The sequence below is a fragment of the Phaethon lepturus genome, unplaced genomic scaffold (genome assembly GCF_000687285.1).
Source record: "Phaethon lepturus isolate BGI_N335 unplaced genomic scaffold, ASM68728v1 scaffold54744, whole genome shotgun sequence".
In the NCBI taxonomy this organism is placed as follows: Eukaryota; Metazoa; Chordata; class Aves; order Phaethontiformes; family Phaethontidae; genus Phaethon; species Phaethon lepturus.
In genome coordinates, this window is record NW_010538040.1 from 14,943 (window position 1) to 24,976 (window position 10,034).

Here is a 10,034-nt window from a genome sequence, read left to right on the forward strand (position 1 = left end):
TCACACATACTGCTTCACCGGAGTGTTTTGACAGGTTTATTAGCATGGAAGGAGAGTTCAACAATTAAGGCTTATTCAGCTTGTGACTTTTTTAGCTGAATGTTTGTCCAGAAATGCTACTTACATGATTCGCTGATGGTTTTTATGGTATTTCAGGGACAGAGGCACTGCGTCAGTTTACCTGAGCTGTTAAAATCAGAGTGCCACAAAGCTCGTCAGGCATGACAAATGGCCATGTCATTTAGGAAATCAAAGGAGTCACTAGAGATGAGAGGTGGCAATTAGCAGGCAACCTTTACACCCACTGTCGTTGCTCCTTTCCAGGTGGATGTATGAGGGTACTGTGTTTTCAAGCTGAGCTATTCTTTGAAACACGCGGTGGCAATGCTAGAAGTATTAAAGTATGGAAATGTAAGTGAATAATTATTCCAAGTACAAAAATGGTAAGAAAGTTAGGAAGGCAAATAAAAAGAAGCATCAGCTGCTAGTGAGAGAGGGCATTTGTTGCTCTAGGTCTGCGTGCCTCTCTGCTGAGTCTGCCCTGGGCAGTGTTGGGATGGAGAGGAAAGGCATTCCCCCCACGGCACGCGCAGCGCGGGTGACTGGAAGATACGAGCAAGGCACTTCTCTGCATTTGAGTTATGTTCCCAGGCTCCATGTCACAGACCAGCCAGGACGCAAGACTCTCAAGGAAGAGAAACTGCAATATTTTGAAACCATCCTGAGCACTTCGGAATATAGGCGGTTCATGCAGTCACTTGATAAAGTGTTTCTATCCTGAGAGCCTCTCATAGGTAAGAGTTCCCTTCACCACCCTCCCCAGAGCAGCCTGACAGCATGCTGAAATGGGATCTGACAATTTGTGCGGTTTACTGTCTGAGGATACTTGGAGCTCTTGTCCTGCTTTCCTGTACATTGAAATCTATCGGTATCTGTGTTCATGGCAGGGAGGCTTCCTCGTCATTTCTGTAGCTGCATGTGGCAAAAAGAGTTTAATTTTTAAAAAGTCCCAAGTCCGCCTTGTAACTAGTGGGAATGTATTGAGAGAAATTTAACGTTTGAGAGAAATTGAAAGAAAAAGTAAATTTCTTAAGTAATTTTTGGCCATCCTTCTTTGCCTGCCTCACCAAGTCCTTCCCTCCCCTCATGCTGTTTTCTCCTTGAGTGTAACAGCTTGATCTACCATCGATGCTTCTGCAGTTCTGGTATCTTCCCCTCATGGTTACTTACCTGATTTCCAGTATCTTGTTTTCTGTCTCCTTTCCTTGCTTTAGCACTTCTCCTTTTTGTAGTTGAGTTGGGCTCCTTGTTCTTTTCAGTTGCTTGGCTTTATTCCTTTAATATGGTTCTCTCTCTCTTCCTCTCTTTTTCTCCACCCCCTTTCTGTGTCACTTTCTGTCTTCCCCACTGCCTTTCCCCCTCTTCTTTCTTCACCTACTTTTCTTGTCTCTCCCACCCCCTCCAGCTTAATCTTTCTATTTTCAAACCCAGTTTTCTGTTGTTTTTCCTTTAAAGACCATGGATCTCATTCCTCCCTCTCCATCTCAGCCTCTCCCTGTGCCACCCTCCCCATGCCGACAGGACGCACTCGCTGCCGGCTTCGTGCTGTCCCTTCCAGTTGCCGCTACCGCTGTTCCTCGCACCTCCTCCCCCAGATAACATGCCGTGGTCTAACCCTTCCTTAAACGAAAAGAGACCAGGTTGTCCACAATTACCCCAGCCAGAACCTGGGAAGCAGGACGTCAATGAAGGGTATTTTTCCGACTCAAGCTTAATCCGGTGAAGCAGAGTTCGTGTGGAGCAGGGTCTTTCACCTCTCCAAATAACACAGGACTTTCTTTGCTGGCTTGGACCAGGGGCCCATCATAGCTGGAATCTTATCCTAAAGAGCACCCGATGCTTCCCAGGAGGGTTTCGCAGGCCCCCTTACTGATAAACAGAGACCAACCTGCCTGTCAGGAGAGGTGTTTTTTGACACCCCACCCCCCAACTCTCTGCACACACCCAGTTTGATACGTGAGTGTTTGGGCTTTTCTAAAAAATGCTCTTGGCACGTCAAGTGTCTGAAAGTCTTGTATTTCATGTATGTGTCAAGTTGAGCCTCAGATTCCTGCACATCAAGCCCCAGAGATGAGGGTGAATCAGAGATGCCTTCTGGCTTTGATAAAGGCTGGTCTCAAAAAGAGCCAGTGTCAGGGGGGTGAGATTTGCGCAGAAGGCTCTGCTACCCCGAGAACAGGCTTGCTGCACACAGGCTTTGGCGGGTGTCCCTCCAGCAATCCTTCCTGGGCTAGATAGCTCCCACCCAGAACGTCATTGCCCTGTGGTCCCTGTGCAGCAGCTAGTGGTAGATCACAAAGCAAAAGCAGTGAAGAGACTAAAACACAGGACTGGCAGCTCTTCTAATCTAATAGTTGTTCTCCCGCTGATTTAGTATCCCCTTTAGTCACAAGGTTGAGAGCCAGCCTACTCCAGGGCAGTACTGTGCAGAGGCTACCTCTGGAGGCATGTCCTATGTGAACAGTCTCACTCTGAAGTTAAGGGTGCAACCCCTTTTCAGGAGGGTTGCATCCTCTCTGATGGTCAGTGCAGGACACAGAGTGCAGAGGAAATTCGCATAGCATCTCGGGAAACTCCTGGTATGGAGAAACCCATAGTCATTTGCTGCTTGATTTCTAACTTTATTGAAAGGCCTTCTGTGACTTCAAAGAAAATGGGAATGTTTCTGGAGTTGCTTTTCCCTCTCTGCCTGGCAGTTACGTATACCTGTGATGAAATTTCATGGGAAGGAGAATATCACTGTGTTCTTTTGTCTTTCTGGAGAAATTTCCATAGAGCATTATTATGTAAAGTCCTGTTGATTTTATGCCAGTGAAATTGTGAAGGACTTCATCGTGGAAGTGTCCAAAAAAAACTGTTAATAATACACATCTAGCTCACAGATGGCTTTGGCATAGGCTAGCTAAGGCTTGTACAGTGTTTCTCGCATGCTATAGAGAGGCAGTTCTCGTGAGTGAGCTGTCTGAAATGTAACCCCCTCCCTGTGTGGCTGACACTTTGCTGTACACTCAGGGTGATCCTGTCTGATTCTCCCTGCTCACTCCTTTGTGTTTCCTATCCCAGTATTGCTCCCGAGTGGCATACCCGTTCTCCAGCAGAGTTAATCTCTGAACCCAGCAGATACAGTCTAGTTCTGTTGAATGAACTAGACAGAAGGTTTCTGTCCAATACATGCATCACGCACATGAAGTAACTGTTACGAGCTCTTTTTTTTTTTTGGTGCTGGTGGTAACTATTTGAATTTTGATGCACAAAAGGGAAACGGTGAAGGCAGACCGGGAGGCAAAAGACAGGAAGGTGAGTAGAGGTGTTGCATGGATGCCTCAGCCAGCCCCTCAGTGTGTTGTCTCTTCTCTTCCCTACTGTACTCTCTTCAAGTAGAACCAGAGGTGTCATGGCAGCTTCTCCAGCTCCACAGCTAGAGAAATAACTGTTTTGCCCACCGGTAAGCTGGGAAGAAGGATTTTTCCTCCCCTCCCCAAAAGACTGCTATGCAAAACTTGTATGACTTGAGTGAGGAGAGCAAGTGGAAGAGAATGCTCCCCCAGACAGTGGGAATGAGGAGAACAGCTGACAGCTTGCCATGTGTGGCTTGCAGATCTCAGCGGTTTATGATGCTGTGGAACAGATTTTGAAGGAAAGGAGAAATAAAGACAGGAGGTAAGGGGAAAATAGGACAACAGGTACCATCTTTTGATCAAAGGTAAATGGCTATTTTGGGGTAAAATTCCTGGCCCTCTAGGTAAAAGAAACGTAGCACACCTTATCTACCTGGACTTCAGTAATGCATATGATGTGGTGGCCTAGAAGAAGCAAATTAGTGGAGAAGATTCAGCTGAAGAAGACAGGGCTTATTAGAGAAATTCTCAAGCGGATAAGAGACTGACAGAGTTGAGACACCAGTTCCCTAATAGGTTGAAGGGAAGTTATCTGTGAGGCTGCTCCAAGATTGCTCTTAGGACTGAGCTTTTTTAATATTTGTGTTAATTACCTTGGCACTGAAAGTAGAAATGCTAATGAAATCTGCTGACGGAACAAAGCTGGGAGGTATCGTCAGGGCAGAGGTGGATTCCAGCAGTAGGAGAGCTGAAGGCTCTTTGCGACTGGAATGATCGAGGTGAGGTTAAATGGGAGAGCGCAAAGTCACACACCGGGTGTTGTGTTGCTCAGAGAGTAACAGGAATCTCTCTTAGCAATTAGGAGTTCCTAGTTGGCAGGATCAAGAAGGGGAAAGTCCTGGGTGAAGGTCACCAATGGAGGAGGAACCAGTGATGCGATGTGGGGGTGAAAAAGGCAAGTGAGCTTTCAGGACATACCAGTATTTCCAGTTGCAGCGAGTGAGATTAATGTCGTCCAAGAGGATGTGAGACCCCACCAGAATAGTGTGTGCTGCTCACTCACATTCAAGAAAGATATTCAGCCTGGAACAGGTGCAAAGAAAGGCAACGGGGTGATCAGAGGGACAGAGGGTGTCCCTCGGCCAAGAGTATGTTTACTTACCAGTCACAGAAGTGACCGCAGAGAGATAGTTGAGCTGATTTGAAAAGAGATGAGGTACCAGTTTGAGCCTTTCTACGTTAATTATTTTGCACTGAAGTTCATGCTAGTGCAGCTACCCAAAGTAATTAAGAGACAGTGTGATGTGCCTGCAGGGTGAATACTATAAGGGAGCTTAGTTACTTAGTCTGGCAGAACAAAGGTTAAGAGAGCAGAGATTTGCTGCCTATAAATACTTTTAGGAGTTGGGGGTTGGGAAAGTAAGTGCCAGGGAGAGAGGAGAGCTACATAAACTAAAGGACAATGTGGCACAAGAATAAATAGATATAAATTGGCCATGAATGAATTTAGGTTGGAAATCAGAAGGTTTCTAAGCAACAGAGCAGGGAAGGAGGTGCTGGAACAGCATTCTAGTAGCACAAGTGAGGGTGGAAACCTAATGAGATTTAGGACAGAGCTTAGTACGTTTAGAAAAGGCCATTTGTTTTGTACTTGCCTGTTATTCAAAGGGATTGAACCTGATAAGCCAAGAGGTCTCTTTTTCATTCCATTTCCTGTACTTGCTTTATTGCCTTATCAGAGCTGCACCCTTTCACACAGAAACCAGGTAAATCCCGAATAGTATTTCAGTGTGATGAGTTTTTCGGCATTGATCCCATGCATATTTAATGGAGGATGCATTCTGTGTCAGGGATTTAAACAAACAAAAAGAGCAAGCCAATGCAATGCATAGAGAAGGTCTGCAAATATGCAGTAGTATAGATGACAACTCACATATGTGAAGAAGCTCTTTCATAAAACAGATGTTCTTGGAGCATCTGGCTTTGCTGGAAGGCTGTTTCAAATGTGGGTAAATGCTCCCCTGAGATTTGAGAACTTCAGGAGACTGTCTGAAGGGAAAATGTTTTGTACTTTCCTGCCATTACCGAGGACTTTGTGCTTGGGGAGCATGTCAGATTTACTGCATTGGGAAATTTCAGAAAAAAACACCACCAAACAGCAGTTGAGGTAGAAACTTCTCATATGCATTTCATCTCTGATGCCTGGCCACAGCACTGCACTCATCCTGATTCTTCATATTGTGCCAGACAGGTACCTGTAGCACCTTCTCTAAAGCACCAATAGATGCTACCTTCCTGGTGAAACATTTTATCTAAAATCCCCATGCATGGGTATGATTGAAAGAGAAAGAGCGAGAGGGAAGTTCTCCATTATACATTAGACCTCTGGAGACAGCTTGAAGACATCCTCCAGCAGGATGCAAATTCCCAAGGACAGACTGGGCCCCAGGGAACAGGAGTAGCATGTGATGATGGGCCCCTGAATGAGAGGGAACAGTTTTATAGTCACAGATCCTTATTTAGTAAAAAATCCCAAATTATTCCGCTATAGATGGACATTTTCCCCTTCCCAGCCCAGAGTACAAAACCAGCACGGAGTGAGAAAAGAGGAAAGAAGAAACAGCAAGACATGAAATGTCACCGCGTGTCAGTCTCATTTGCCAGTAAAGTCTTCAGCAAGAAAAACTGGAAGAGGATTTCATCTCATGGAAGAGGAATGACCACCTATCCTAAGGTAAATGCTTAGTTGTCAGCTTTATGGTACTGGAAATATAGCATGGCACTCTCACAGCTACTGCTTCCACCTCTCAACTCTTCAGCATCTCTGAGTAGTTGAGAAGTGCTTTGCAAATGATAATGTAATTACACCTGCTATAAACACTCTCCTTGCTTTACAGGTGGAGGAACCAAACCGTGGAGAGTATAAAGGATTTGCCCAAAGGATCAGCAAGTGATTTTCAAGCGCGGAGTCCTCATCTACCTAGTCACCAGACATTTGCCTCTACCTGGAAATTTCCAGTTAGATGTATTGCTGCTTCACAAAAATATATGTGTGTATGCAAATATACATATATATGTTTCCCAAAGTGAGAAGAAAAGAAAGAACAGAGCTTTACCTCTTTTTGCTGAGCCTGCACAGGTAGAGGGAAGAGCAGGTGAAGTTGACTGAAGGGTGAGCTTTAGCACAGCCCCTTGGTCTTGCTGGAGCCCACCTCTCTGTCAGCGTTCGGCTCCCAGAAGAGATTCGTGTCCGAGGGAGGACACTCTGGACAGGGTAAGGAAACCCCGGTCAGCTCCCAGGAGCTCAGCCTCCTGCTGTGGTCTGACACTGGCTCACTGGCTAGAGATTCCCTCAAGCCTGGAGGACCGATGCTGGGGGAGACTAGCTCCCAAGCTGTTCCTGACATGCACTGGCAGCTGTCTGCCTGCTATTCTTTTAAAGAGTCTTCGTGGATCGGGATAAAAATGTGATCTTACGCAGGCGGCATTGTAAGCACAACTTGGCTCAAGTTCAGCTCTTCCTCTGGCTCCCAGCTACTCTATTTTTATTGAAGGAATTTGAGGCTATCAGAAAGGAAGTCAAATTGTTTTAGGAAAACAATAGAAAAGCAACTTGAAGTTTATTAGCTTCCTGCCCAGGGCCTGGGACCAACTTGTCAAACTTATTAGAGTGATGGCAGAGCTATTTATTTAAAAGGGCTAGCGACAAGACTCACAATTTCATTCCTGTTTAGGCCTCAGTGGAAACAAAGGAAAGCCATAAAATAATATCTGAAGGGAGCAGATGGCTAAGTGGTGGATGGTGCAAGTAAGGTTGGCCTGTGAGCCATTCCTGGTGTTCACCAGTGCGGCGGCTTTCGTGGGATTTCGTTATCGAATTAATGCCTGGGCCTGCATCCACAGCCCAGCCTCATCACCCCAAATTCCTTATTGTGGCCCAAATTTTCACATGGAAGCCTCACACCTAAGATTACAAATTTGGCAGGAAAAGGTCCTCATTTAGAACTACCAAAAGGAGCAAAACAATAAGGCAGGTCTGCAGAAGAGCCAGGAATAGAGCCCAGGTGTCCCTGATCCTGTTGGACTGCTGGAGCCCCACGACTGTAAAAATATTTATATCCTTCAGAAGCAGCTGCAGTCTGCTTCCCCATGCAGCCACCCCAAAGTAGCAGTGCCGTTAAGTCACTGAAAACACGCTGGCATGTGGCTAGTGAGCAGAATGGACAGCCAAACTGTTAGATTCACAAGCAGAAAGTGTCCGTGCTGCCTGAGCCTTTCTAAGGAGTTTCATCGTTTGCAAGGAACCAAGAAGAGAATAAAACAAGTAACTGAGAAGCCTTTAGAAACTCTGCTTGATGCAAAGTCATATCCCTTTTTCGGAGGGCTCTCTGCTAACTGAGTATTTAACCTGCTTCCAGGAGAACATATAGGAAGAACTCACCTCTCCGTTCAACGGTGCAGTAGTAAGTAGTCTCTAGAAAGTCAAGAGCTAGGCACACAAGCTTTCAACAACTCGGTAACTGCCTTTCAGGTGAAAGGAAGAGGAGCCCACCTCAAATATTCTCTTCCTTCTTCTTCTCATTAGTTTAACTAAAAGTGGGAATGCAAAGCTACAGTTTTCTCTGAGGTCTAGGGCAATAAGGCATCTTGTATTGGCAAATGGTAGACGATCTTGGTTTATATTTTCCTTTTGATTTATCCGGGTTAGATGCTTATAAGAGGGTCAGCGTGCATGATCTCTGGAAGGGCTTAAGAAACTGGGTCTTAAGCTTGGTAGTTTTAATGTAAATGCAACTATCTTGCATTTATTTAAGGTGTTCTTACAGCTTTTAGAAGGTTTCACTGTCTCTCTGAGATATTTCCTTGGTAAACAAATCAGCCAAAGAAGCACATAGAGCAGTTCAGCATCCTAGTTCATTACAGGCCGTAGGCGTTTACTTAATTTTAAGTACATTCTTGAGTTGCATTGATTTCAGTGAGATTTAATAGCCTGGAAGTTAAGCACCCTACATCGCCAGCCAGGCCAGCTTTGCTGGGGGAATTCCGAGGCAGACAGCAGCCAGTCGATACACTTCTCAACCGCCTCTGCTGTAGGGGATGCCATGTGCAAATTGCATGATGGTGTTCTGGCAATGGAAAATATTTTATTTGCACTTATTTGGGATCTGTGTCATCTAGACTTAATTCACACTTAAGTAAGTAGTGTTTCGCCCCCAAATATATGCTGTGAGAGTCAGTCGCTCAGGACTGTTGGACTCTCGGTATTCCCTGAGGCTGGGATCCTGCAAAGACTTGGTCATGTGAGTAACTTGATATAGTTACGGCTTGGGGCCATTTTTGTGGGTAAAGGTCCCTCTGTGTACAAATGTCATAGACTGGAAAATGTTGTAGATTTTTGAAGCTCCTGTTTTCTCTACAGGAGCCAATATGGTTGCCCAGAAACTTCTGGGATGACAGAGGTTAGCAGCCAGCTGGATACATGGGGGATCTCGAGGATCTGCGACATGCTGTCATGTAGTGCCTGTGCCAGCATCCAGTCCCTGGGATGTGCTCTCCCATGGTGGGGTTAGATAGCTGTGCTGCTGCGGGATCTCACAGCTCTAAAGCTTAGGCTTTAGAAAAAGGCTGCTTAAGCAATATTGCCAGTGTGGAAAGAATCAGAGGCACACGTCTCATCGTAAAGCAAGATAGCTTCGCTGTGGGGTAGAAGGACCTCAGCTGGCTCTATACATTCTCTGCAGGGGGAAGAGAAATCAGGACTTGAATCTGCTCTGAAGGTCAAGATCTCTAGAGCCTTCCCTGGAAATCAGCTTCAAAGAAAGGAACAGTAAATGGATTTGAGGAGAAAGAGACATGTGCTTCAATGGTGGTGAGTGAAACTGAAAAGTAAACAGCCTGAGTTATGGGAGGATTCTCAGATGGTGCTTGTTGCTCCCAGCCAGCTCGTTCTCTTTTGTGATGGTCTGAAAGCATTTCAAGACGTGACCTCCTGGGTAAAATTAAGAACTTAATTAATTGCACTAATTTATGAGTAATGGTTCCTCCCACCAATTTTGTGATGTGTGTTGTCTGGATTCTGAGGCCTTCTGTGAGCAGTGCAAATTACAGCAAATGGAGGGGGCAGGAGGACATGGCTGGCCCAAGCAGAATAGAAGGGTACATTTTATATTAGAAGACCGTACATCCGTACGCGAAGCGTGCGTGCACACACGCGCACATAAAATAAAATTGTACTTCTTTTGGTGGCAAGGCTAGCTCCCAGCAATGTTGTGGTGCACGGTGTGCAGGGAAGGTGCCTTACAAGGGGCTTCCCTTTCCAAAGTGTGCCAGGAGGTCAACTCCAGCAGCGCAAGGGAGGCAGGCAGCCCTGCTCCTTCATGCTGCACCTTCTGTGTGGCTGCATGAAGGCAAGTAAGTTCACAGGAATGCACTAGGCACCTATACTTGTCAGCCTGGTGTCCCGAGTATTTGTTAGAGGAAAGCTTGGAAAAGGTTTGCATCCAGTTTTGCCTTCTGGAAGGGTCAATTCAAATCTCCTTAATTGTGTTTCTGGACACCTGGGTTTCCTGGTAGAACGCTCTCTGCTTGACTTTTCGCAACAGTCCCCCCGGCCCAGAGGAGGTGGCCGCCTGCGGA

General features: G+C 45.9%; 1 protein-coding gene across 1 annotated transcript in view; it reads right to left on the bottom strand.

Annotated features, from left to right (window-relative positions):
* The window catches only part of GJA5 (gap junction protein, alpha 5, 40kDa), a 17,414-nt gene extending 10,632 nt beyond the window's left edge, over positions 1 to 6,782 (bottom strand). The window contains 1 exon segment of the mRNA XM_010286644.1: positions 6,515 to 6,782. The gene's annotated coding sequence lies outside the window, so the exon portion shown is untranslated.
* Positions 6,783 to 10,034: the final 3,252 nt, after the last annotated feature.